General features: G+C 39.3%; 1 pseudogene; it reads left to right on the top strand.

Annotated features, from left to right (window-relative positions):
- Positions 1-2,666: 2,666 nt before the first annotated feature.
- Positions 2,667-27,784, top strand: part of LOC110675858 — a 32,578-nt pseudogene continuing 7,460 nt past the window's right edge.

The following is a 27,784-nucleotide window of genomic DNA, read 5'->3' as shown; positions in this document are numbered from 1 at the left end:
GAACGAGTTTAAATTGAATTAGGACGCAATTTCAAGCAAAACGGCCCTTTTCAGAGCCACAACAATGTATTCCACGTAAAAGAGTTACGGCTTAAGATATTTCACCTATTATTAATTAATTAATTTATTTAATTACCAATTTAAATTTCGGATGATTAGTTTTTCAACGGCAAACAAAGTTTTAGCTAGGTTCCCGTCGGGCGGCGGTAGCATTTTTGCAGTTTTCTCTATGCGCTTATTTGGTTTCGATCGACAATTTCTTACCAAATCAAATCATCAACAAAGCTGTTGCTGATAAGTTTTAGCTTTCAATTCGACAAGTTTATACTGATTGCTTTGGCATGCATGTGGCAAATGACTGATCGAAATATGAATCCATCACATCCATTCACCAGTAATGTCGCTCTTCACGGTGTAAAATTCTCATAACTCTCTTTCAAAATTAAATTGTCGTCCTGATAAGGACGGTTGGTGGTAGTCACAATCCATCGAACTGGGTTTTCATTCCATTCTTAGACAGAAACACACCAAAAGATTACCGAAGACGATTGAATTAAAATGCGGTCGTGCGCGTGCGCGTGAAGTGGAATTTGATTGGCTTCGACTGAACACGAGATAATAAAGAGAAGTAAGAAGAAGACCGAAAGGGGCGTTTCCCTTCGAAAGACGAAAGTGGCTAAGATATCTCTCAATGATGTCTGTGTCAGGAATACACAGGAAAAATGTGCTTTTCTTCGAAAAATAAGACATGCTTCGATATTTCTCAATTTTTCAATAGTTTAGCCATGAGAATCAATAGTTTTCATTGTTGGAGTAGATTCGTAGAAAGATTTCCAATCGATTGGTGCAAGAATCTAGAAAATCTATCCGGGCATTAGTAAGTTATTAACAGTCAAAATCTAACCACTTTTCGTGACGCGAGCGATTTTTCGTTTTTCGAAATTGTACCCCAGTATGTTGCCGTAAGACGTTATCCAACGTCAAAAAGAAGATAACTTTTGCGTCTGCTAAGAAGAAATTGCATCTGGCGGTACTGAGGAAAATTTTATCTTGGCTTTGGCAATGACGGCGCATCACAACGGAGATTGGAAAACATGCGAACGCAGTGACGACATCAGGCCTTATCGTTCAAATATATCGTTACGTCACAGGGGGAGGGAGAGGGTCTTCCATAGTGTTACAGCCCTTATACACAATTTAAATCTTCCATACAAAAGTTGTTACGTGGGGAAGGAGGGGGTCTAGAACTGGCACATTTTGGGTTATGTAATATTTGAATCATTCCTTAACAATAGAAAATATATTTATTGCATTCCGACAGCACGACTCGGAAACATTCTCGATTTGTCGTTTTGTCAATTATTCATAACTAATCAGATATTGTATGATGCTACGAGATGAATAAATGTAAGAATATGGTAAACACATTAGCAAATATTACACAAATAACTCTTTAGGACACATTTGTTGGCACTGAAAAGGGCCGATTGAACTGTGAGAATCGAGTAACGCGGACACATTTTGCCAGCGAACAGGTTGAAATCCTCCTCGCCCGATAAGATTTGCGGTGGCGATGATGATGGGCGCTTGAACAAGCGGCTTGAGCTGATTTTCTTCTGCCATCTCGTAGCCAGCGATTTCACAAACCGGACACTGGATTTGCAGCAGCTTAAGGTGAAGATGAATCGAAGCCAAACCTCAAATTTTCAATACATACGTTTAAGCTGAAAACATAATCGATTGGTCACTCGCTGGTGGTGACCAATCGATTAAGTTTTCAGCTCAAACGGGTTTTCGGTTCTCCAGATCCGTGCTCTTGAAAATTTGAGGTTTGGCTTCGATTCTTCTTCACCTTAATGATTGTAAATTATTGATGCTGGTTTTCTTGTCCACACACTAAGGGTGAGTCACGAATTTCGATAATAACTCAGCAGCGGAACGTTCGGTAAACAAAATTTGTAGATATTGTTGGAATTTTACTGATTTTGGTAAAATGTTTACCGCAAATCACTAAAAATTTCACCAAAACTATTATTTTTGATTCACCGACAGTTCTGTTGCTGTGACTATTGCCAATAATGTTGCGTGAAATATTTTCGAAACTCTTTCCAAATTAAATTGTCGTCCTGAAAAGGACGGTTGGGTGAGGATATCGTCGATCGCCATTTCATGCTCAGGTTTTGTGAATTCAGTGGTAGTTTTGCTGTCGGTGATGGGGACGATTTAGCTTCCAAATCTGTACAGCGTATGGCCCTGCCACTTCAGAGCGTAGCCGACAGAATTCTGGATGACTTCAGCTCAGCACACCGCGGGTTTCCTCGTAGATGAGACCGGAGGTACGATTGACGTCGCCACGGCGAGCCAGACGGCGGATGGCGGGCTTGGTGATGATGCACTGGATGTTGTCACGCTTGGCGCTTCCTTTTCCGAGGCCGGTCTAACTTCGGCAACGATTGTAACAAAACTGATGCTCGGCCGCCGGCTCGGCTGCTTTTATGCGGTACGCGATGGATGAATTCTTCTTGCTCGCTCGCTGTTCACTGTTCGTCTCGCTCGCTCGCAAGAGAAGGTCATAAAAGGGACCGGCAGCCGCGCAAATTCAATCATTCGTTTGTTTCAATCCGTCCAGAGAACACTACTACGACGATGGCTGGAAAGTAGCCCCTCGCAAGCAGCCGGTCACGAAAGTCGCTCGCAAGAGCGCCCCAGCCACCGGAGGAGTCAAGAAGCCGTATCGCTATCGGCCAGGAACGGTCGCTCTGCGTGAGATCCGTCGCTACCAGAATTCTACGGAGCTGCTGATCGACAAGTTGTATTTCCAGCGCCTGGTCCGTGAAATCGCTCAGGACTTCAAGACCGATTTGCGATTACACAGCTTGGCGTCATGGCCCAGCAGGAAGCGAGCGAGGCCTATCTTTGAGGGTACTAACATGTGCGCGATCCACGCCAAGCGTGTCACCATCATGCCGAAGGCCTTCTAGCTGGCTCGTCGTATCCGTGGCGAACGAGTTTAAATTGAATTAGGACGCAATTTCAAGCAAAACGGCCCTTTTCAGAGCCACAACAATGTATTCCACGTAAAAGAGTTACGGCTTAAGATATTTCACCTATTATTAATTAATTAATTTATTTAATTACCAATTTAAATTTCGGATGATTAGTTTTTCAACGGCAAACAAAGTTTTAGCTAGGTTCCCGTCGGGCGGCGGTAGCATTTTTGCAGTTTTCTCTATGCGCTTATTTGGTTTCGATCGACAATTTCTTACCAAATCAAATCATCAACAAAGCTGTTGCTGATAAGTTTTAGCTTTCAATTCGACAAGTTTATACTGATTGCTTTGGCATGCATGTGGCAAATGACTGATCGAAATATGAATCCATCACATCCATTCACCAGTAATGTCGCTCTTCACGGTGTAAAATTCTCATAACTCTCTTTCAAAATTAAATTGTCGTCCTGATAAGGACGGTTGGTGGTAGTCACAATCCATCGAACTGGGTTTTCATTCCATTCTTAGACAGAAACACACCAAAAGATTACCGAAGACGATTGAATTAAAATGCGGTCGTGCGCGTGCGCGTGAAGTGGAATTTGATTGGCTTCGACTGAACACGAGATAATAAAGAGAAGTAAGAAGAAGACCGAAAGGGGCGTTTCCCTTCGAAAGACGAAAGTGGCTAAGATATCTCTCAATGATGTCTGTGTCAGGAATACACAGGAAAAATGTGCTTTTCTTCGAAAAATAAGACATGCTTCGATATTTCTCAATTTTTCAATAGTTTAGCCATGAGAATCAATAGTTTTCATTGTTGGAGTAGATTCGTAGAAAGATTTCCAATCGATTGGTGCAAGAATCTAGAAAATCTATCCGGGCATTAGTAAGTTATTAACAGTCAAAATCTAACCACTTTTCGTGACGCGAGCGATTTTTCGTTTTTCGAAATTGTACCCCAGTATGTTGCCGTAAGACGTTATCCAACGTCAAAACAGTGTCAAGATGGCGCTAGTGAGCAATAACTTTATTTGCTTATATCTTAGCCCAGTTATAAGATACAAAAATGGTGTCTTCGACAAAGTTGAACAACTAAATATCACCTATTCGCATAGAACCTTATAAATTCGGAAAACATTCCCAAGATGGCGCTAGTGAGCCAAAACTTTATTTGCTTGTATCTTAGCCCAGTTATGGGATACAAAAACGGTGTCTTCGACAAAGTTGAACAACTAAATAATACCTATTCGCATAGAACCTTATAAATTCGGAAAACACTCCCAAGATGGCGCTAGTGAGCCAAAACTTTATTTGCTTATATCTTAGTCCAGTTATGAGATACAAAATTGGTGTCTTCGTTAAAGTTGATCAACTAAATGAGAACTATTCACCTTAAATCTTATTTGTTCGGAAAACACTCAAAAGATGGCGCTAATGGTCGAACATTTTGATTGCTTATATCTCAGTTCAGTGATGATATACAACATTGGTGTCTTGGACAAATGTGTTTAACTGAATGAGATCTAGTCACCCGAAAACTTATTAGTTGGGAAAACTCTCACTATATGGCGCTAGTGAGCAGATATTTTATTTGCTTGTATTAGTCCAGTTATTAGATACAAAATTGATGTCTTCGACATAGTTGATCAACTTAATGAGAAATATTCGCCTAAAACATTTTTAGTTCGGAATACACTCAAAAGATGGCGCTAGCGATCGAACATTTTGATTGTTTATATATTAGTTCAGTGATGAGATACAACATTGGTGTCTTCGACAAATGTGTTCAACTTAATGAGATCTATTCGCCCGAAATTTTATTAGTTCGAAAAACATTCACTAGATTGCGCTAGTGGGCAAATATTGTATTTACTTGCATCTCAGTTCTGTTATGAGATACAAAATTGTTGTCTTCGAAAATGTTGAACAACTGAATGATACTTAGTCACATAAAACCTTATAACACTCACAAGATGGCGCAAGTGGGCAAAGATTTTATTAGCGAATATCTTAGTCAAGTGATTAGATACAAAGTTTGTGTCATGGACAATGTTGAACAACTAAACCCTTTTCGCCTTAAACCATATTAGTTCGGAAAACACTCACAAGGTGGCGCTAGTGGTCAAATATTTATTTTTTTATATCAGTCCAGCGATGAAACTGAAAAAAATCTAACTCTCGAATTTGGTATCTTCGTCAAAAGTTTTCAGCTGAATGGGATCTATTCGCCCAGAAACATAGTAGTTTGGAAAATTATCCCAAGGTGCCACAAGTAGACAAATACATTATTTGCTTTTATCTCAATCTAGAGATTGGATACAAAGTTAGTGTTTTTGACAAAGTTGGAGAACTGAATGAGACCAAATAGCCTGGAAACTTATTACAGTGAAACCTCCATGAGTCGATGTTCCATTACTCGAAATCGACTCATGGAACCATACTGAAAACAAAATTTCATGGTTACTATGATGGTCCCCACAAACAGCTTTCCAAGGATTTTGTTTCCACGACTCGATATTTCCATGAGTCGATGGTCCCTTCAGATATCGACTCATGGAGGTTTGACTGTACTTTGGAAATCACCTAAATGTCACTACTGGGCATACATTTTTTTCGCTTATATATCAGTCCACTGATTAAATGCAAAGAAAGCTATTCGCCTAAAACCTTCTTAGTTCGGAAATCATTCTCATGATTGAAGTCCAGTGATGAAAAATTTGGTATCTTCGAAAACGATGATCAACTAAAGGAGATATTTTCGCAAAAAAAACATATAAGCTGGGAATTGCTTTTATGTGCGAAACATCAAGGAAACAACCTATAAGAAATTGGTCTGCCTAGATCAAAACAATGGATACTTACTATCGATTCTAGCAACAATCGCTTATTGCGGATGCAATGCTCCTTACATTTTTAGATGAACCTTGACACCATTTAGATCCTTTGATCTTTTGAAGGGCGTGAAGAACGAAAAAAACGACAAATTTACTTATTCATCTATGAACTGAACTCCAATGGTGAATGGCGGCTGTCAAATGAGAGTAAAATTGAATAGCCGCCAACCTAAGTCCAGAACCAGTTTTATGACTTAAACGTGGAAAAGTTAAAATTATTATTCGCAAAATTACAGGTAATAAATGCGCTTGAAAGATATTGTTTGCAAGCAGTTATTTACTACGCGCTACTGCAGTGCGTTGTTGCCAATTTAATCAGAAAATTCTACTTAATTCCCAAAATGAATGTTTTCGAGAAAGTTGATTACGCCTCCGCCATTGTTTGGTCGTAGTTTTGTATGGCTGTTTACCTTTTAGAACCAGCGACGCGTTGAAGTAGCAGTAAAGAGCCTTCCTTGCTGAACTCACTCGGTCCAAAAATTGTGACATTTGAGCGGGCACGCTTCCGTATGCTCCCCAGGTATTCTGGCCAGCTCTAGTGTCAAAAATCTTGGACCGCATGGATTCGGCTCTATCGGTGAATAAGATTATATGCATCAGTGATACTTAAACGTTATAGCCGAATAATGTTGGCTTCAAATATTCACAAATAGCCGACTGTCATTGGACTGAAGGACTAGCTTTTGATCAGCACTAACGAGATTCTGATATTGCCCAATATAAATTTCGATCACTGTCAGATCAGAGTCACATTGTATACTAATAACTTGAACCAGAAAAAATATTTTGATAATTATGTTCCCATTTTCAGCTGGCAAGTTTTATATAATCTTTTTGAAGACTATTCTGAAACATCTGTAGGTTTTTTTCTAAATCAAAATATTTGATGTAAGATTTTATTTTGTTTTTGGTATAAAGTGTGCATTATTGTACATGTACATGTGTGAAAATGTTTGTATGTCTGTATCTTACTTACGTGGTAGAGCAGGAAAATTGAATTGAAGTCACTAAATGATTTAGTTCTGGCATGCACCTTTCGCCTCTGGAATTTTTATCTTTATGTTGCAATTTCTTTATCAGGGTACGCCCATAAATTATGTCACGCAAAGTTTTGCCATATTCATCCTCCTCAATTTTCCTCTGTATCACACTTTTTGTATGGATTCCAATTTTTATATGGGTAGTCACGTTTCATTGTAACCCTCTCCTTCCTCTTCTGTACGTGACGTAATATATGAATTACCCCTCACCAGCAGTTTTTTCCAACTTGTTTACATTGTAATGGGTCGAACTGCATGAAAATATATTTGATTAATCTCGAAAATAAACTTATAGAACAGCTAGATATGGACGACACACTTTCAAGAATTTGTTTGGATCCCCACCATAGACTTGAAATTTTTTGGTGAAATAAGGTTTAATTTATGGGAATACGACTATGAGTAACAAAATCGGAGCTGAATTCCAATTGTGAGATACCTTGGGCGTTAACGGGTTAACATCGATTTCAGCAAAGAGGAGAACATAGGGTTCGCAGTTCATGGAGAAGTATCTCAACCTCAAACTGGCTTCGAAACTCACTAAAGCAACCAAACTTAGTGGATCATGCGTGGACCTAACGTTCAACTGGAATCTTTGTTTAGGGAGCAAGAGTTACCGCTCATGCTTCTTTTTCCATCGACCGATTCTATCGGTGTTGAAGTGGTAACCGAACCAACCAAATAATAACACGCAATGTCTATAACGCACACATGCAACAAATAGTACGAAAATTGATTGGATTTTTATAAGTAGAAATCTTTCATAAGTTCGTGACGGTCTCAAGCCAGGAAATAGAAGAAGCTAACGTTATCCAACGTCAACTTGGCGGTCGTATCTCGGAAACAACCTCTTACTTTTTGACGTTGGATAACGTCTTACGGCAACATATACTGGGGTACAATTTTGAAAAACGAAAAATCGCTCGCGTCACGAAAAGTGGTTAGATTTTGACTGTTAATAACTTACTAACGCCCGGATAGATTTTCCAGATTTTTGCACCAATAGATTGGAAATCTTTCTACGAATCTACTCCAACAATGAAAACTATTGATTTGATGACTGAACTATTGAAAAATTGGGAAGTATCGAGGGATGTCTTATTTTTCATAGAAAAGCACATTTTTCTTGCTGTTGTAAGGTTTTGACGTTTTGAAGTTAACATGTACACGCAACTTTAACATCGATTTGAGCAAAGAGGAGAACATAGAGTTCGCGGTTCATGGAGAAGTATCACACCCTCAAACTGGCTTCGAAACTCACTAAAGCAACCAATCTTAGTGGATCATGCGTGGACCTAACGTTCAACCGGAATCTTTGTTTAGGGAGCAAGAGTTAGGGGGACTGGGGGTAGTTTGTGCATGTTAAGGAAAGCAGCGATTTTAGATGTGAAAAACATTATTTTATGCTCTTTGTTAATGATGGACGGATAAACAAACATGTTTTCTATCAAATAGGGTAACGGTCGTATTTTGGACCCCCTAAGAAAGTGATTTTAGCTGTTTGCCCCAATCAATTAATTGCAAAGCGTAACCAAGTCTAAGAACATGCCAAAATGTAGAGAAAAACTTCATCTACGAGACAAAACTGCCCTTACGGTCATGTAGGATCCAAAAACCGTCGAAAATAATTAAATTGTGAAGCACGGTTTTTCATTATTTTGGACACACCAATACATTTTGGACCCTCATAGTATATATTTTGGCCCCTCGGCATTTTTTATCGTTTGGCGACAAAGTCCACAACACTTTTTGTATAATATGCTTGCCTCTAGTCTAATCATTTGATTGACAATGGAAAACCGAAGAAATTCTACGCTTTTAGTTCAGAAATTAGAAAAAAGTTCTTGTTTACATTTGAAAAATTTCTGACGGCTTCAATTTCTGTGTGTAACGTGTTGTAACGGTTGCATGAATGTACTAATTAAATTAAATTAATTTCAGATAAAACAAACACATTTTCTATGTACAAACGGTTGATGCAAATGCGGAATAGTCCTATCTTTCCAAATGGCATGCATATTGAGTTGGTCTCTCGATTTAAACTGGGAAATTTGCAGGAAAATGGTCCAGGGGGTCCAAAATATATAGGGGTCCAAAATATATTGGTTACCCTAGTGGAAACAGCTATCCATTTTAACTTTTCTGGGTTTCAAAAAACATTTTTTTTAAATGCTTGCTTAACTGCATATGTATTGTTTTGCGGGGTAAGAGGCCCCGCTTGAGTTCGGTGTTACTTGTGCTGTAAACGTACCCACACAATCACGCCTGCTTATATGCTGCATACAACCGGGCGTTTGTTCAGATGTTATTGTTCAATAATAGTATACATGCTGATGCGAAAAATATACATTTGTAAGGTTCCACATTGCGCGTAACTTCAATATGGCATTACGTTTTGTACGTTTGGTAATATTTGAATTCAAACGGCTGTTTTGATGTTATGAACTAGGGGTGGGCGTTTTTCCCCACGAGTTGATTAAAGTTTAGGTCCTTCAATAAGCTTTTTAAGGACAAATGATACAAACTATGTTAGTGCACAAGTTGGCTCTCGGCGATAGTTTCAGAAATTTATTTATTTATCGACCTAAAATATGACCTTGATAATCGCATAAAATTGCAAAGAAAACAGCGAAAAACGTTTTCACGATTTTCTTGAGAAAAACACATAAAAATATATTAAGAGAAGCATTTTTATCAATTTTCTATAACCTAGGGTGAATAGGGGAACATGGTCCAAGACGCACTGATGGGGTAAAATGGCTCACCTCATTAAATCATTCCTAGAACGTTTCAATTAGTATTCTTTGTCAAACGATGTTAAAATATGTTTACCCAAGAATTGCCGCCACAACCCTTGGACATAAACTCGTAGATTTTTACTTGATTTTCCGGTGAAATTCAACAGTTTTCCCTTTTTTGCCTAAATATTAAGGTTTTCCGATGATTTCATTAAGGAATATGCGTTTCCAACTCATGGAGAAACATGGTTGCAAACTACTAGTTCTCCATACTAAATGGCATTCTGCACCATCCATTTGGTCATTTTGAACCACTCCCATTTTTCAATCAACTTTCCTACACGATTTACACCCGTTAAAAAACTCAAATTGGGAAAATGTTTTCATGATGGTTGCTAGCAAATATTGTATAGTTACTGTTAAGACTTCGAACGGCGGTAAAGTGTGGATCTCATTAGGAGAAAACGACGCAAATCCATAAAGTGGCATTTTGGACCATTTGACCCTACTTTTTCTAAAACACATCGTTCGTCCAAAACGAGGGTGGCGCGTTTTGCCCCCTATGGGTATTTCCCCTACCGCTCATGCTTCTTCTTCCATCGACCGATTCTATCGGTGTTGAAGTGGTAACCGAACCAACCAAATAATAACACACAATGCCCATAATACGTCAGAATTAACATGCAACAAATAGTATGGAAATTGATTGGATTTTTATAAGTAGAAATCTTTCATAAGTTCGTGACGGACTCAAGTCAGGAAATAGAAAAAGCTAACGTTATCCAACGTTAACTTGGCGGTCGTATCTCGGAAACAACCTCTTACTTTTTTTCGAAACATAAGCATATATTGATTATGATAGCACAAAATTGATTTTGCAGCATCAGTGAAAATTAAAAATAGATATATTAATCCAGAAAATGAAAACAAAAACTTTGAACAATTCAAGAAAATTCTACGAATGAAGAGGAAATGTGTTCCATGAAACTCTAGAATATTCTGTCAAATAACTTTTGTAATGCTCTACATTTGAAATTGCAATGTTATAACAATCAAATTAACTGTTGTAGTGTTCTAAAATTGCTGTTGTAGCGCTCAATTAAACTTTTCGGTGAATTATTTCAAAGCGTTACTGACAGACAGACAACTCAGGGATTTTATATATATGACTAGCTTACCCTACGTGGCTAGCCACGTTCCAACGAAATTGTATAGCGAAAAGCTATGTATAATCTTAAGTGCATGATACTGATGACCGCAATATCGCCTAAATGTATGCTCTGACCATACTCAATCGAGCACGTGGCCTCGATGCTGTTGCAATGTTCTAATCTGAAATAATCACAGCTTTAAATGCTGTTGTAGTGTTTCTTCTGATGTGAAATATTTTAAAAGTTCCAGAACATTCTTTGAATTATAAGATAGACTCTTACCGAAAATGCTCGAACACTGTCTTCCAGTGTTGCGAAAAACTCAATTTCTCACAACTCACGCTTGAGATTTTTCATGCGTGAGTTGTCAAACATGCAACTCAGCAGTCAAAAAATCATTGATGAGTTGGCTCACCTTTATAACTCATGGAAATATCAAGTCGTGGAACAGAAATGCTTTATCAATCTTTGAAGGATTATGCATAGCTTTCTGCTTTCAAATGTTGTGCGAGCGTGGCTAGCCACGCTGGGTAAGCTAGTTAATCAAATATTCAACCGCAACCCGAATTAAATTCGACTAAACTAAAAGAATAATATTCCAGAAAACTCCAGAATATTCTATCATATAGTTGTTGTTGTGATCTAAATAAGCAGTTGTAGAGTTCTAGTATTCAGATTGACTGTTGTAGTGTTCTAAAATTGCTGTTGTAGCGCTCAATTAAACTTTTCGGTGAATTATTTCAAAGCGTTACTGACAGACAGACAACTCAGGGATTTTATATATATGATGATGATAACGGTGTTTGCCATTTCCACTCTAGATTCAATGACGAATCCAACTTATGCAAAAGCCAGATAATGAAAGGAATGTGCAACAAATATTCGAGTTTTTTTTTGCACTGAAACCTAGATGAGTCGATGTTCCATGACTCGATATGGACTCATGAAAGCATACTGAAACCAAAATGTTATGGCTACAGTGATGGTCCCTTAAAACAGTTTTCCAAAGCATTTCTGTTCCTCGACTTGATATTTCCATGAGTTATAAAGGTGAGCCAACTCATCAATGATTTTTTGACTGCTGAGTTGCATGATTGACAACTCACGCATGAAAAATCTCAAGCGTGAGTTGTGAGAAATTGAGTTTTTCACAACACTGGAAGACAGTGTTCGAGCATTTTCGGTAAGAGTCTATCTTATAATTCAAAGAATGTTCTGGAACTTTTAAAATATTTCACATCAGAAGAAACACTACAACAGCATTTAAAGCTGTGATTATTTCAGATTAGAACATTGCAACAGCATCGAGGCCACGTGCTCGATTGAGTATGGTCAGAGCATACATTTAGGCGATATTGCGGTCATCAGTATCATGCACTTTAAAAGATTATACATAGCTTTTCGCTATACAATTTCGTTGGAACGTGGCTAGCCACGTAGGGTAAGCTAGTTATATATATATAAAATCCCAGAGTTGTCTGTCTGTCAGTAACGTTTTGAAATGTTTCATCGAAAAGTTTCGTTGAGCACTACAACAGCAATTTAAGAGCACTACAGCGGTCAATTTCAATATTAGAATATTACAATTGCAAATTGTGGAACACTACAATAGCTCTTGAACAGAATATTCTAGAACTTTGTTTATTCCAATTCGTAGAATATTCTTAGATCCTTCATCATTGTCGTCTCTTTCGGAATTTGGTTGGTGGCTGAAACGTAAACAAATCAATTTCAAGTAAATTTTAATTCGGGTTGGATTTGAAAATGTGAAACGCGTGTCTTCTGTTTCAACTCAGGCTTAAAAACAAATTCGACATATGAAAAAGCAAGATAAACATGAATGGGATGAATGTGCGCCATATATTCGAGTTTTTTGATTTACAGTGAAACCTCCATGAACATCTCATGACTCGATTCGTCTCATGGATGCATACGTAAAACAAAATTTTATGCTTACTGTGTACGCCAATAATTAATGAAGTTATGTTGCGAGTGCCACCCTAGCGCGTGGTCACTCATTCTCTGTTTTCGTCCACCACTATTACACACAGCTGATCTAGGTATTGCTACCGATCGCTTCCCGATCGTCATCACTCTAACCACCTCTACGGGGTAGAGATAGCAGAAAGATAGATTTACAGTGAAACTAAAAACAAACTAAACCAAAATTTCATGGTTACTATGATGGTCCCCCATAACAGCTTTCTAAAGCATTCCTGTTCTATGAGTCGATATTTTCAAGCGTCATTACAACTATGATTTTGAAAGACAACAATATATTATGGAACTCTGCAACAGCTATTCAGTAGAATATTCAAGAATGTTATTTTCTCTAATTCATAGAATGTTCTGGAATTTTCGAAATGTTTCACAGCTGAAGAAACACTACAACAGATTACAGCTGTAATTATTCCAAAGAAGAACATTACAACAGCATTAAGGTTACATGCACAATAGATTGTGGTCAGAGTATAAATTTAGGCGATTTTGCGGTCATTAGTATCATGCATGTCAATGTCGGGTTACAGCTCAACTGGGACGGAGTGTATTTCTCAGCCTATTATTTATAGAGCACTTTCACAGTTATGAACAGAGATATTCATTAGTTCATATTGTCATTTTGCAGTTAAACAAACATTATCAATCTTTGAAGGATTATGCATAGCTTTCTGCTTTCAAATGTTGTGCGAGCGTGGCTAGCCACGCTGGGTAAGCTAGTTAATCAAATATTCAACCGCAACCCGAATTAAATTCGACTAAACTAAAAGAATAATATTCCAGAAAACTCCAGAATATTCTATCATATAGTTGTTGTTGTGATCTAAATAAGCAGTTGTAGAGTTCTAGTATTCAGATTGACTGTTGTAGTGCTCTAAAATTGCTGTTGTAGCGCTCAATGAAACTTTTCGATGAAACATTTCAAAGCGTTACTGACAGACAGACAACTCTGGGATTTTATATATATGATGATGATAACGGTGTTTGCCATTTCCACTCTAGATTCAAAGACGAATCCAACTTATGCAAAAGCCAGATAATGAAAGGAATGTGCAACAAATATTCGAGTTTTTGACGTTGGATAACGTCTTACGGCAACATATACTGGGGTACAATTTTGAAAAACGAAAAATCGCTCGCGTCACGAAAAGTGGTTAGATTTTGACTGTTAATAACTTACTAACGCCCGGATAGATTTTCCAGATTTTTGCACCAATAGATTGGAAATCTTTCTACGAATCTACTCCAACAATGAAAACTATTGATTTGATGACTGAACTATTGAAAAATTGGGAAGTATCGAGGGATGTCTTATTTTTCATAGAAAAGCACATTTTTCTTGCTGTTGTAAGGTTTTGACGTTTTGAAGTTAACATGTACACGCAACTTTAACATCGATTTGAGCAAAGAGGAGAACATAGAGTTCGCGGTTCATGGAGAAGTATCACACCCTCAAACTGGCTTCGAAACTCACTAAAGCAACCAATCTTAGTGGATCATGCGTGGACCTAACGTTCAACCGGAATCTTTGTTTAGGGAGCAAGAGTTAGGGGGACTGGGGGTAGTTTGTGCATGTTAAGGAAAGCAGCGATTTTAGATGTGAAAAACATTATTTTATGCTCTTTGTTAATGATGGACGGATAAACAAACATGTTTTCTATCAAATAGGGTAACGGTCGTATTTTGGACCCCCTAAGAAAGTGATTTTAGCTGTTTGCCCCAATCAATTAATTGCAAAGCGTAACCAAGTCTAAGAACATGCCAAAATGTAGAGAAAAACTTCATCTACGAGACAAAACTGCCCTTACGGTCATGTAGGATCCAAAAACCGTCGAAAATAATTAAATTGTGAAGCACGGTTTTTCATTATTTTGGACACACCAATACATTTTGGACCCTCATAGTATATATTTTGGCCCCTCGGCATTTTTTATCGTTTGGCGACAAAGTCCACAACACTTTTTGTATAATATGCTTGCCTCTAGTCTAATCATTTGATTGACAATGGAAAACCGAAGAAATTCTACGCTTTTAGTTCAGAAATTAGAAAAAAGTTCTTGTTTACATTTGAAAAATTTCTGACGGCTTCAATTTCTGTGTGTAACGTGTTGTAACGGTTGCATGAATGTACTAATTAAATTAAATTAATTTCAGATAAAACAAACACATTTTCTATGTACAAACGGTTGATGCAAATGCGGAATAGTCCTATCTTTCCAAATGGCATGCATATTGAGTTGGTCTCTCGATTTAAACTGGGAAATTTGCAGGAAAATGGTCCAGGGGGTCCAAAATATATAGGGGTCCAAAATATATTGGTTACCCTAGTGGAAACAGCTATCCATTTTAACTTTTCTGGGTTTCAAAAAACATTTTTTTTAAATGCTTGCTTAACTGCATATGTATTGTTTTGCGGGGTAAGAGGCCCCGCTTGAGTTCGGTGTTACTTGTGCTGTAAACGTACCCACACAATCACGCCTGCTTATATGCTGCATACAACCGGGCGTTTGTTCAGATGTTATTGTTCAATAATAGTATACATGCTGATGCGAAAAATATACATTTGTAAGGTTCCACATTGCGCGTAACTTCAATATGGCATTACGTTTTGTACGTTTGGTAATATTTGAATTCAAACGGCTGTTTTGATGTTATGAACTAGGGGTGGGCGTTTTTCCCCACGAGTTGATTAAAGTTTAGGTCCTTCAATAAGCTTTTTAAGGACAAATGATACAAACTATGTTAGTGCACAAGTTGGCTCTCGGCGATAGTTTCAGAAATTTATTTATTTATCGACCTAAAATATGACCTTGATAATCGCATAAAATTGCAAAGAAAACAGCGAAAAACGTTTTCACGATTTTCTTGAGAAAAACACATAAAAATATATTAAGAGAAGCATTTTTATCAATTTTCTATAACCTAGGGTGAATAGGGGAACATGGTCCAAGACGCACTGATGGGGTAAAATGGCTCACCTCATTAAATCATTCCTAGAACGTTTCAATTAGTATTCTTTGTCAAACGATGTTAAAATATGTTTACCCAAGAATTGCCGCCACAACCCTTGGACATAAACTCGTAGATTTTTACTTGATTTTCCGGTGAAATTCAACAGTTTTCCCTTTTTTGCCTAAATATTAAGGTTTTCCGATGATTTCATTAAGGAATATGCGTTTCCAACTCATGGAGAAACATGGTTGCAAACTACTAGTTCTCCATACTAAATGGCATTCTGCACCATCCATTTGGTCATTTTGAACCACTCCCATTTTTCAATCAACTTTCCTACACGATTTACACCCGTTAAAAAACTCAAATTGGGAAAATGTTTTCATGATGGTTGCTAGCAAATATTGTATAGTTACTGTTAAGACTTCGAACGGCGGTAAAGTGTGGATCTCATTAGGAGAAAACGACGCAAATCCATAAAGTGGCATTTTGGACCATTTGACCCTACTTTTTCTAAAACACATCGTTCGTCCAAAACGAGGGTGGCGCGTTTTGCCCCCTATGGGTATTTCCCCTACCGCTCATGCTTCTTCTTCCATCGACCGATTCTATCGGTGTTGAAGTGGTAACCGAACCAACCAAATAATAACACACAATGCCCATAATACGTCAGAATTAACATGCAACAAATAGTATGGAAATTGATTGGATTTTTATAAGTAGAAATCTTTCATAAGTTCGTGACGGACTCAAGTCAGGAAATAGAAAAAGCTAACGTTATCCAACGTTAACTTGGCGGTCGTATCTCGGAAACAACCTCTTACTTTTTTTTTGCACTGAAACCTAGATGAGTCGATGTTCCATGACTCGATATGGACTCATGGAAGCATACTGAAACCAAAATGTTATGGCTACAGTGATGGTCCCTTAAAACAGTTTTCCAAAGCATTTCTGTTCCTCGACTTGATATTTCCATGAGTTATAAAGGTGAGCCAACTCATCAATGATTTTTTGACTGCTGAGTTGCATGATTGACAACTCACGCATGAAAAATCTCAAGCGTGAGTTGTGAGAAATTGAGTTTTTCACAACACTGGAAGACAGTGTTCGAGCATTTTCGGTAAGAGTCTATCTTATAATTCAAAGAATGTTCTGGAACTTTTAAAATATTTCACATCAGAAGAAACACTACAACAGCATTTAAAGCTGTGATTATTTCAGATTAGAACATTGCAACAGCATCGAGGCCACGTGCTCGATTGAGTATGGTCAGAGCATACATTTAGGCGATATTGCGGTCATCAGTATCATGCACTTTAAAAGATTATACATAGCTTTTCGCTATACAATTTCGTTGGAACGTGGCTAGCCACGTAGGGTAAGCTAGTTATATATATATAAAATCCCAGAGTTGTCTGTCTGTCAGTAACGTTTTGAAATGTTTCATCGAAAAGTTTCGTTGAGCACTACAACAGCAATTTAAGAGCACTACAGCGGTCAATTTCAATATTAGAATATTACAATTGCAAATTGTGGAACACTACAATAGCTCTTGAACAGAATATTCTAGAACTTTGTTTATTCCAATTCGTAGAATATTCTTAGATCCTTCATCATTGTCGTCTCTTTCGGAATTTGGTTGGTGGCTGAAACGTAAACAAATCAATTTCAAGTAAATTTTAATTCGGGTTGGATTTGAAAATGTGAAACGCGTGTCTTCTGTTTCAACTCAGGCTTAAAAACAAATTCGACATATGAAAAAGCAAGATAAACATGAATGGGATGAATGTGCGCCATATATTCGAGTTTTTTGATTTACAGTGAAACCTCCATGAACATCTCATGACTCGATTCGTCTCATGGATGCATACGTAAAACAAAATTTTATGCTTACTGTGTACGCCAATAATTAATGAAGTTATGTTGCGAGTGCCACCCTAGCGCGTGGTCACTCATTCTCTGTTTTCGTCCACCACTATTACACACAGCTGATCTAGGTATTGCTACCGATCGCTTCCCGATCGTCATCACTCTAACCACCTCTACGGGGTAGAGATAGCAGAAAGATAGATACCCAAACAGTTAGAAATATATCCCCGCCGCGATCGGTACTCTACGCCGTAATAAACTCCGTTGTGTCTTTTCCCGACGAAATAAAGTGTAGTTTAGTGATTTCGATAAAACCCGTGTTTATGATAGTGATCGTATCACCGCGGACCTTCCGGACGTTCTATGTGCGTGAACATAATTGGTCCTTCGAGCCGGATAAGTGGATGTGAGTCGACCATCTGTACGTCTCAACAGTGTGGTCAGCTGACCGTCCTCGTTGACGATCGTCGTGCCAACCGATCTGACGCCGCTTGTCAATGGTGGTAATCCTTGTACCACGTTCATTTTGCGGCCTAAACTCATGATGGCTGAATCGCACTTAGCCCAGAGAACCGGGTTAAAGCATAAACGGGAGGCAAGTCCGTTCGCTGTCGGCCAGGCGTCGTTGGTATTCGCATAAAGCGTGAGCGCTTCGCGGTGCCATGGCGAGGTGCGGGTCTCGTACCCGAGCAGGTTCTCGGTCGGATTCAGTCCAGCGGGTGCCAAGTTAGCTGGCAGCGGTACGAATTGGATAGCTCCGTCGATGGGATCGTTCTCCAAGCACGCTTCAATCTGGCGGCGTAGCACGTATGGCGAGATCATGTTCTCGTACACATTATGGTGCTGTGCGGTCACAGGACCAAAGTCTCCTCCGGGTAGTTGCACTTGTTGCAACGTTCGACGCTGGTTCGGGAGAATCGCCTCTGGAACGCTGATGTTATAGGGGTAACCCCCTGCATCTGTCTAAGCTCCTAAGCCTTGGATCCAATCGTGGATCTCAGCAGGCATGGCAACCTGGTGTCCACCGATGATATGGAACGCATCCTCTCCTTGGATACGATGTGGCCACGTGGCTTGTTGACGGATGGCGTCCGAGATACGGATGATTTGCGCGATCAAATATTGGTTCATGCAATGAACGTAAATCGGGTAGGGTAGTTGTCGTGATATGCGTGTGTCGATGCGGGTCATCCTGACCCATGATGCCTCAAGTATATTGAGGAAGCCTTCAGCTGTAAAGCTGACTAGGCCGCACACGTCTTGCTGAGCCATCGTTCCCAGCGATGGGAATTCCCATCGTAAGCCGTTCAAGATTTGGGACGGGGCGGATGACACAGGTAGGTCTGGTCTGGGTGGCCGAGGACCGGAGCGGTCGTTTCGGCGAGGCGGGAACGGTCTTCTTCCGCGATTGCGGCCAGCGGGCGGCAAAGCACGGGCAGATCGATCCGCATATTCGGGATCTTCGCGGCGGACCCGATCGTCGTCGGGACGATCCGAGGGTCGGCGGCGGTCGGCGCGTCTTGAGCTCATTGTGTAGTTGGAGTTGAGACGTTTACTGCACTGTTCACCTGAATCACTGAAGTTTATAATTTATCTTTATTTCTTTATTTCTATTTTGGAGCAGGGAAAAGCCCACTTGAGTTGAGCTGAGATAACTCTTCCTCAAATGGGCGCAAAATCTCCTCATCTTTTAGTACCAACAGAAAGTTACACTCCAAATGATACAATTTTTGCTTAATACTAGTAATATAAATTATTCTTATTTCTATAGTAAAACTAATGTACGGCTACAAAATTCATCTGATGCAATATGTTAAGTTGGACTGGAGAGAATACTACTGAATCTATTACGAAGAATGCGGCGAGAGAGATGAAAATCAAAATCATGAAAACAACGATTAAAAGAACGACACATGCTGGCGAAAGGTTCGTGGTGCCCATAATTAGTGCGAGCACCACGAATATAAAGAAATGCACTAGAGCGAAGAGGGCGGTAAGGTATATTAAGATTAAGGAGCGACAACAAATGTGGACAATCAATTTGTGTTTGCAAAAGATCAGAAATGAATAGTGCTTTTGAGATTTCACGGCGTACGCTCAGTAACTCTAGACCAATAAGATTGCAACGCTGTTCGTAACTGGGCAAATTCAGTGGATTGTTCCATGGCAGATGACGCAAGCTAAACCGTACAAACTTGTGTTGGATTGATTCGATACGCATGATACTATTCTGATAATAAGGAGCCCAAACAACTGATGAGTATTCTAAAACTGACCTCACTAATGAACAGTATAAAGATTTTAAACATTGAATGTTTTTGAAATGTTTTGCTACACGGAATATGAAACCAAGTATTTTCGAGGCTTTGGAGGTAACGAAGGCGACATGCTCCTTGAAAGTTAATCTTGAGTCCATTAACACACCTAAATCACACCTAAATTCCAACGAAATTTTAAGGGGGTGAGCCGTTCCACCGATTCTTTAAGTTTTATTTCGCATTTGACAGCTCGATAGTCATTCCCCCTCGGTTGAAAGTACCCCTGCTCTGAAGCATGATTAAACTTGACAGTTCGAAAGTTATTTTCCGCTCCCGAGTATTCGAGAATAACTAACCCTCTGTCAACTTTGTTCATAAATAACTACTCGACTGTCAAAGCTCAAATGGGTTGACCGCGAAGTTCAATTTAACCATTTGAGGGGAAAATAACTATCGAAATGTCTAATTTTAACTAATAATTAAACGAATTGGTGAAACGGTTCACAGCCTTAAGTGAAAAGCTACCTATAATCTTTCAAATCGCATGATACTGATGACCTCAAAATCGCCTAAATTTATGCTCAGGCAATACTCCATCGAGCATGTGGCCTCAATACTGCTGTAGTGTTCTAATCTGAAATAATTATAGCCTTATATGTTGTTGTAGTGTTTCTTATGTTGTGAAATATTTCAAAAGTTCCAGAAGATTCTATGAATTGGAGAGTAGAATCGTACCAAAATATCCAGCATATTCTCCCAAATAGCTGCTGCAGTGTAGTATGATTCATTGTCATTTTACAAAAATACAGTTGTGAAAAGACCATCGACTCAGAGAAATACCATGTCATGGCACAGGAATGTTTTAAATAGGTAATCATCATAGTAAGCATAAAATTTTGTATCAGGTTTGCATCCATGAGTCGATATCGAGTCATTGAGCATCGACTCTTGGAGGTTTCAATGTTAATTAATAAAACTCGAATATTTGGCGCACATTCATCTCATTTATGTTTGTCCTACTTTTACATACCGTAAAACGGGATAACTTTGATAATGCGGGTAACTTCGATAGTGCGTAACCCACCACATACTAATCGAAATATCATAATTTCTGTTAATCAGTTAAGAAAAACGAAGGCAAAACTGAAGAATATTAGCATGACACTTCATGTAAGAGCGGTTTTCATTTCAATCAAGAACATTTTAGGCTTTTTATACGATTTTAAAAAATTTACACGATTTTAGCATTTTCGAAACGATTATAAACAATCTGTTTTACGATCACTATTTGATGTAGTTTTGAATAGTTGGCCACTTATCTTTGACAGCCTAGTTATCATAGAACTTGAATACGGTCTCAAATCTCTTAGCGAAAAGCATTTTCACAAACTGGGACCATTTTTGTAATCTAGGTAAGAAATTTCCATATAACGTTAAACGCCTAGAAGTATGCAATGCCCTACAAATGTTCGTAATTCATTTAATTTTGTTCGAATCATACTCTATTATCAAAGTTACCCCAAAACAGAAAACCAACTTTCGATTATATGAAAAATTATATATCCATTCAAAATAAATCTTTTGCTAATTTATCAACTGTAATCGATAGCCAGGATGCCAGTTTTTGTTTCAAAAATATAAATTGTAAATCTTTGAAACAGCATGCAAAAATATTCAAATTTTCTTCGAAAAAACTATCAAAATTACACCGTATTACGGTATGTTGAACTCGTTTTTGAACGTGAGATGGAACTGGAGAAACCGTTTCACATTTTCAACTCACACCCGATTCAAGTTCGACTGAACTGCAATTTGTTTGAAGTTGATTTATTGACCTTTTGATCACCAACCAATTTTCAAATCAGACGACAATGATGAAGAGTTCGAGAATATTCCAAGAATTGGAATTAACTAAGCTCCGGAAAACTCCAGAATATTCCATCAAGGTGCTATTGTAGTGCTCCACGATTTGCAATTGTAATGTTCTCATATTAAAATTTGCCGCTGTAGTGCTCTTATATTGCTGTTGTAGTGCTCCGTGAAAATGTTCGATGAAACATTTCAAAGCGTTACTGACAGACAGACAACTCTGGGATTTTATATATATGACTAGCTTACCCAGCGTGGCTAGCCACGCTCTAACAAAGCTTGACAGCGGGAAGCTATGCATAATCTTTCAAAGATTGATAATGTTTATGTTTAACTGCAAAATGACAACATGAACTAATAAATTTCTCCGTTCATAACTGTGAAAGTGCTCTATAAATAATAAGATGAAAAACACACTCCGTCCTAGTGGAGCTGTAACGTTAGAAGTAGAGGACAATGGTTATAATTTCATTAACATGACCCGACATTGACACGCTTGATACTCTTGACCGCCAAATCGCCTAAATTTATGCTCTAATCATACTCTATTGAGTACGTGCTGTTGTAATATTCTAATTTGGAATAATTACAACTTTAATGCTGTGGTAGTGTTTTTTTTTTCAGCTGTGAAACATTTCGAAAATTCCAGAACATTCTATGAATTAGAGAGTATAACTTTCCATAATTTATTGATGTCTTTCTAAATCACAGTTGTAATGACGCATGGAAATATCAACTCATAGAACAAGTATGCTTTGGAAAGCTGTTATGGAAGACCATCATAGTAATCATGAAATTTTGTTTTTAGTATGTTTTTAGTTTCACTGTAAATAAAATAAAACACAATTTGGCGGACAATAATCTAATTCATGAGTATATTGCTTTCCCACATGTCAAACTCGTGTGTATTCTTTTCACACCAAACAGTGAACACATCAAGTTGGGACTGCAGGAAGTGAGCATCGCAGACATCATTCACAACGTAAAACAATTTGAAATCATCGGCGAAAGAAAGCTTCAATGACCTGAGTGTAAAATGTACATCGTTTAAGTACACTAAAAATATCAGTGGCCCTAAGTGGCTACCTTGTGGCACCCCCGAAGTTACATGGAAGTAGGGTGAAATGGAATCACCGACTTTAATAGCCATTTCACGGCCGCTGATATAAGATTTCAACCAGCAAAGAAAAGAACCAGCAAATCCAAGACGTTCAAATTTGGCGATGGTTATCTGGTGATTGATTTTATCGAATGCCGCCGAAAAATCCGTATATATCGAGTCTACTTGTTTGCCTTCTTGAAGTGCTTGTGCAATGAAAGTCGTGTAGGTAAGCAAGTTGGTGTTCGTCGAGCGTTTCGGCATGAACCCATGTTGATGCTCCGAAATAAAATTATGACAATTGTGGAGTAAAAAGTCGTAAACCACTTTCTCGAACAATTTCGAAACGGCACACAGAGCTGCAATACCACGATAGTTGCTGACATCACGTTTGTTTCCTTTTTTAAAAACCGGGAAGACATACGACTTCTTCCAACCATCTGGGAATTTACCAACCTGAAGTGATAAGTTGAAGAGACACGATAATGGCATCGAAAGATTGGCAGAGCATTTTTTCAGAACCATCGCAGGAATACCGTCTGGACCGCAGCTAGTTGATGCTTTCAAAGAGGAGCAAATTTTGTTAATTGCTTCGGCTTCGATGAATGGGTGATCACCTACTGGTGAATGAACGGGTACATTTTCAGCGGCTAAGAAAACTTGTGATTCGTCCAAAATTTCCGTGGTGAAAACGCTTGAAAATTGGTTTAAGAAAAGATCACAAATACCATCGGTAGTGGAGCGTTCAATATTACCCTTAAACATGACCGTGGGTAGACCGGATTCCTTCCGTTGCTCGTTGACATAGTTCCAGAACGATTTAGGATTTTGACGTAGATTTTGTTGAACTTTCATTTGGTGCGAATAGAACAGCTTCTTATTCAAGCGTTTGTAGCGACAATTTGCAGCGTGATAGTTCCTTTTACAACGTTGGGTTTTGAATCTCGTATACTTTCGCAGAGTTGATCTTTTCAACCTTTTCAGCTGTTTTAGATGATTGTTACTCCACGGTGGGTTGATTGGGGCTTTACGAGAACACGTCGGAATGAATTGGTCGATAGCATACAATACAATACTAGAGAACGCACTCAAAGATGAATCGAGGTTTTGATTGATGTAATCAAGCCAGTTGATGTTGGAGAAAAAGTTGTTCATACCGCAAAAGTCACCATTTTTGTAGTCATAGAAAAGCGTTTCAACTGGATCTATGAATATGCATGGTGAGACGCTAACTATTTCGATTAGCAGAGAGGGATGATGAATCGTTGGCTTCACAAGATCAGAAGGGGCTTTCATGACTGAAAAATTTGCGCCTCCATCGATGCTTCCAAAACAAAGATCCAATAGCCGACCATTATCATTAACAACGAAGTTCAACTGAGAAACACGTTCTAAGCTATAGTTATCGATTAGCTTGTTACCGGATAAGCTGATTGAAGAACGAGTGACGTCTGGATATAGATAATTTGACGTACTGAGTTTCCATTGGATGCCAGGAAAATTAAAATCACCAAGTATCATCAAACTATCCTTAATTTTCATCTTATCTGAGATCCACTTGAGCGAGCCGATGTGTTGATCAATTACTTCCATATCCTGCGAGCGATCGGGAGGAATGTAAATGACACAGATGAACAAGGTATGAGTTTGGAAAGTTATTGCTACCCAAATTTGCTCAACAGATTCAGAATTAGGAACCGATAACTGTCGAGCAGTAAGTTTTGCTTTGACTGCCAATAGTACACCACCGCCGGAGTTTTTCCTACTGTTCTGGGAGTTACGATCTAAACGAAAAACGCTATAAGATGGATCAAAGATCTGACTAGAGATGGTATCACTGTTTAACCATGTTTCTGTGAAGGCATACGCATCGTAACAGGAATCGGAGCAGGCGAGACGATAGTCGGATAAACGAGTGTTGATTCCGCCGATATTTTGGTAATATACCAACAAGCCACGGTTAGCAGTTTCTCTGGAATTCGGTGTCGTGATGTCATAATCATTTATCGATGGTCCGGAAAGCACAGTGATGGGTAGATTTGCGTGGGCAGTAGAGCATGTGTTGAGCTGGAAATTTGGACCTCTATTCAAATTTTGTGTAGCATCCCTGCTGGCTTCGGCAAGACATATACCACTGTCGAACTTACCTGACAAGACAGGAAGTGCTGCAAAGTGGCATATTCTTGGGTCCTCAGACGGTACAGAGTTATGAACAGGTTCAATGTAGCGATGATCAGAAGGCTGGAAAAGCGGTACTCGATTCAGAAAAGGGGTAGCATCCTTCCCTGCTTCGGCAGGACATATACCACTGGCCACAAACTTACCTGATAAAACAGGAAGTGCAGCAGAATGGTACGTGGGAGTTTCAACAGGATATCTTGAATGGTCATCGGTTCGATTTACGTGAATGGCAGAACGACCAATAGGCTGGAAAGGTGGATTTCGATTGAAATTTGGTGCAGTATTCCTCCCTGCTTCGGCGAGACATACACCACTGTTAAACTTACCTGACGAAACAGGAGGCGCAGCAAAGTGGCGTGTTTGGCAGTCAACGGAAAATGCACGGTATTCAGAATGCAACTCGATGTTTGAACGATCAGTAGGAAGGGTGATGTTATCAAATGACACAAGCTCGGATGAGCGCTGGATGGAGTAGTCTTCGCAACAACGGATATTGGCGGCAGAGCGGTTTAAGGACTGAAAAAATGGTTCTCGGTTCAAGATTGGTGCAGCATCCTTCCCTGCTTCGGCAGGACATATACCACTGTTAGTCTTACCTGACGAGACAGGAAGTGCTGCAAAGTGGCATGCTTGAAATTCGCTGGAAACAACTAACGACGCAAATTCATCGCTCAAACGATCGACTGATAAAGCAGGTGGCTCGATTATGTGTTGATTGGGAGACGAGTAGCTGTGCTGTTTTTTACATTGGGTTCGAATGTGCGAACGGTTATTCCATCTGGCCAGTACCATGGATCACCGACCACTGTTGAAACCGTTTTACAGACGGTCACTTTGAATGATACGAAGGAAAGGTCGTTGGCATTCTTTCCGCGTGGTACTAATTTAACCACATGAACTAATGCAGAGTTGACATTAGAAATTTCACAGACATACTGCTTAATTTCTTCTTCGTTTTGGTCTGGTGCGAATGGAGTAACGTAGAACGATTCCTGATTGTAAGGTGTTTGCGAGATTGCAACCTTCAGAGACATGGACTGTGGTCTAGTTTTAGACGAAGATTCATGCATGCGCTCAGTATTCGCGACTAGATTCCTATCACTGGCGAAGTCAGCATGATTACTATCAAGTTCAGTGAGCTGACGTGAAGCAGGTACTCGTTTGTTTTGAGAATTTGATTGCCCTGCAGGAGCAGCAGGAGTGGAAACATCAACTGAACTCCTATTATTGCCGGATCCACACGGATTTGCAATTATCTGCACTCTTTTATTTGCTCCAACGACGAACTTATCTGAAGGAAGAGCAATAGAGCTGTTGACCTCGTCCAAAACCTCGAAAAAAGAGGTATCTTCGCATGATCTCGATCGATTAATTGGATCGTCTATCACATCATCCAAAGTGATTTCATCAATACTCCGTAAAAAACTGGCTTGATGTTGTGAACTGGTTGATGATCTCCGATTTTGCTTGACGTCAAACAGCGTTTTGTTGATTCTACGGAGATTTTCGCCGAAGCTTCCAATTCGAGTGTCCATGGAATCGATACGAATTAACAATTCGCGTAAAGCCTTCATTATGGTTTTCTCTCTGTCATAATCAGCCGCATCAAAACTTCTGCGGCAAGAGTCACAGAACCAAAAGAATCCAAGTTTCGAAGTCCACGCCGTGAATTGCGATTTGTTCAAGCCCACGCAATCGAAATGAAAAAACCGACCACATGATCCACTGCATATTATCGTCCTTCCAGAGTCCAAGTTGTTTGAGCAGACACAACATTTTTCCATCTTGGTCGTCTAATGTCCCACTGGGTAAAAACGTTGGTTGGAAACTTGCATGCAACTTGCGTGTCGCTTGTATCCAAATAAGTTTCTGATTTTTTCTACCAGATGTCGCTTCAAGAAAAATCGAGCGAATGGGGGCGTAGTAGATGTGAATAATAACAACTGCAATCACACTATCACAATATTGTCACTTTGCGGCACCGGAACGCGAGCACACACAATGAATACACAAACAAACTTCTGCAATCCGACGTAATCAATGGGCAACGGCAATTAACGATGCAATTTACACGGTGTAAACATAGAAAATATCGAGAGCTAGAAGACAAACAAAAACGGTGCAAACCAGTGTTGCCAAAAAAAAAAAAAAAAAGTTAGTAAAGTAGGATTCCAATGCCGTGGAGATGTATTAGCAATTCGTTAGTTTTAATATCTGTAAGAAAGTCAGAGAGAGTGTTAGTCACCTTGACATAAAATCAGCTGTTGGAAAGTGCATTTAACGAATTTCATGAAGTGCACGAGAAGATCGATGTGGTGCTGGATGAAGCCGACGAAGACCAGGAAGAAGACCCTGAGGAGTCGGGAAGAGAGCGTCAAGAACGACTGGAGCGTTCATCGAAGAAGCGAGAAGATGAAAGTGCTGCCGTTTTCAAGGATGTGGAGAATTGCTACTGCAAGGCCAAAGCTGCGTTATTGAAGTGGCACAAATTAAGTTTTGCGAACACTGGATCATCGGTCCCAGCTGCACAGCCGATTCAATCGAGGGTGAAGCTACCGGAGATAAGGCTCCCAACATTCAGCGGCAAATTGCATGAGTGGGTCTCGTACCGTGATGCGTTCCAAAGCCTCATTCATCGGAACCGTGAGCTCACGGATATGGACAAATTCACATACCTCCGATCGTCGCTGTCTGGGGAAGCACTCCAAGAGGTTTGTTCCATCGAGCTTTCCGCTGCGAACT

Source organism: Aedes aegypti, chromosome 2 (genome assembly GCF_002204515.2).
Source record: "Aedes aegypti strain LVP_AGWG chromosome 2, AaegL5.0 Primary Assembly, whole genome shotgun sequence".
Lineage (NCBI taxonomy): Eukaryota > Metazoa > Arthropoda > Insecta > Diptera > Culicidae > Aedes > Aedes aegypti.
Note: the sequence above shows the minus strand (reverse complement) of the source record. Positions and strands in the feature narration are given on the sequence as shown.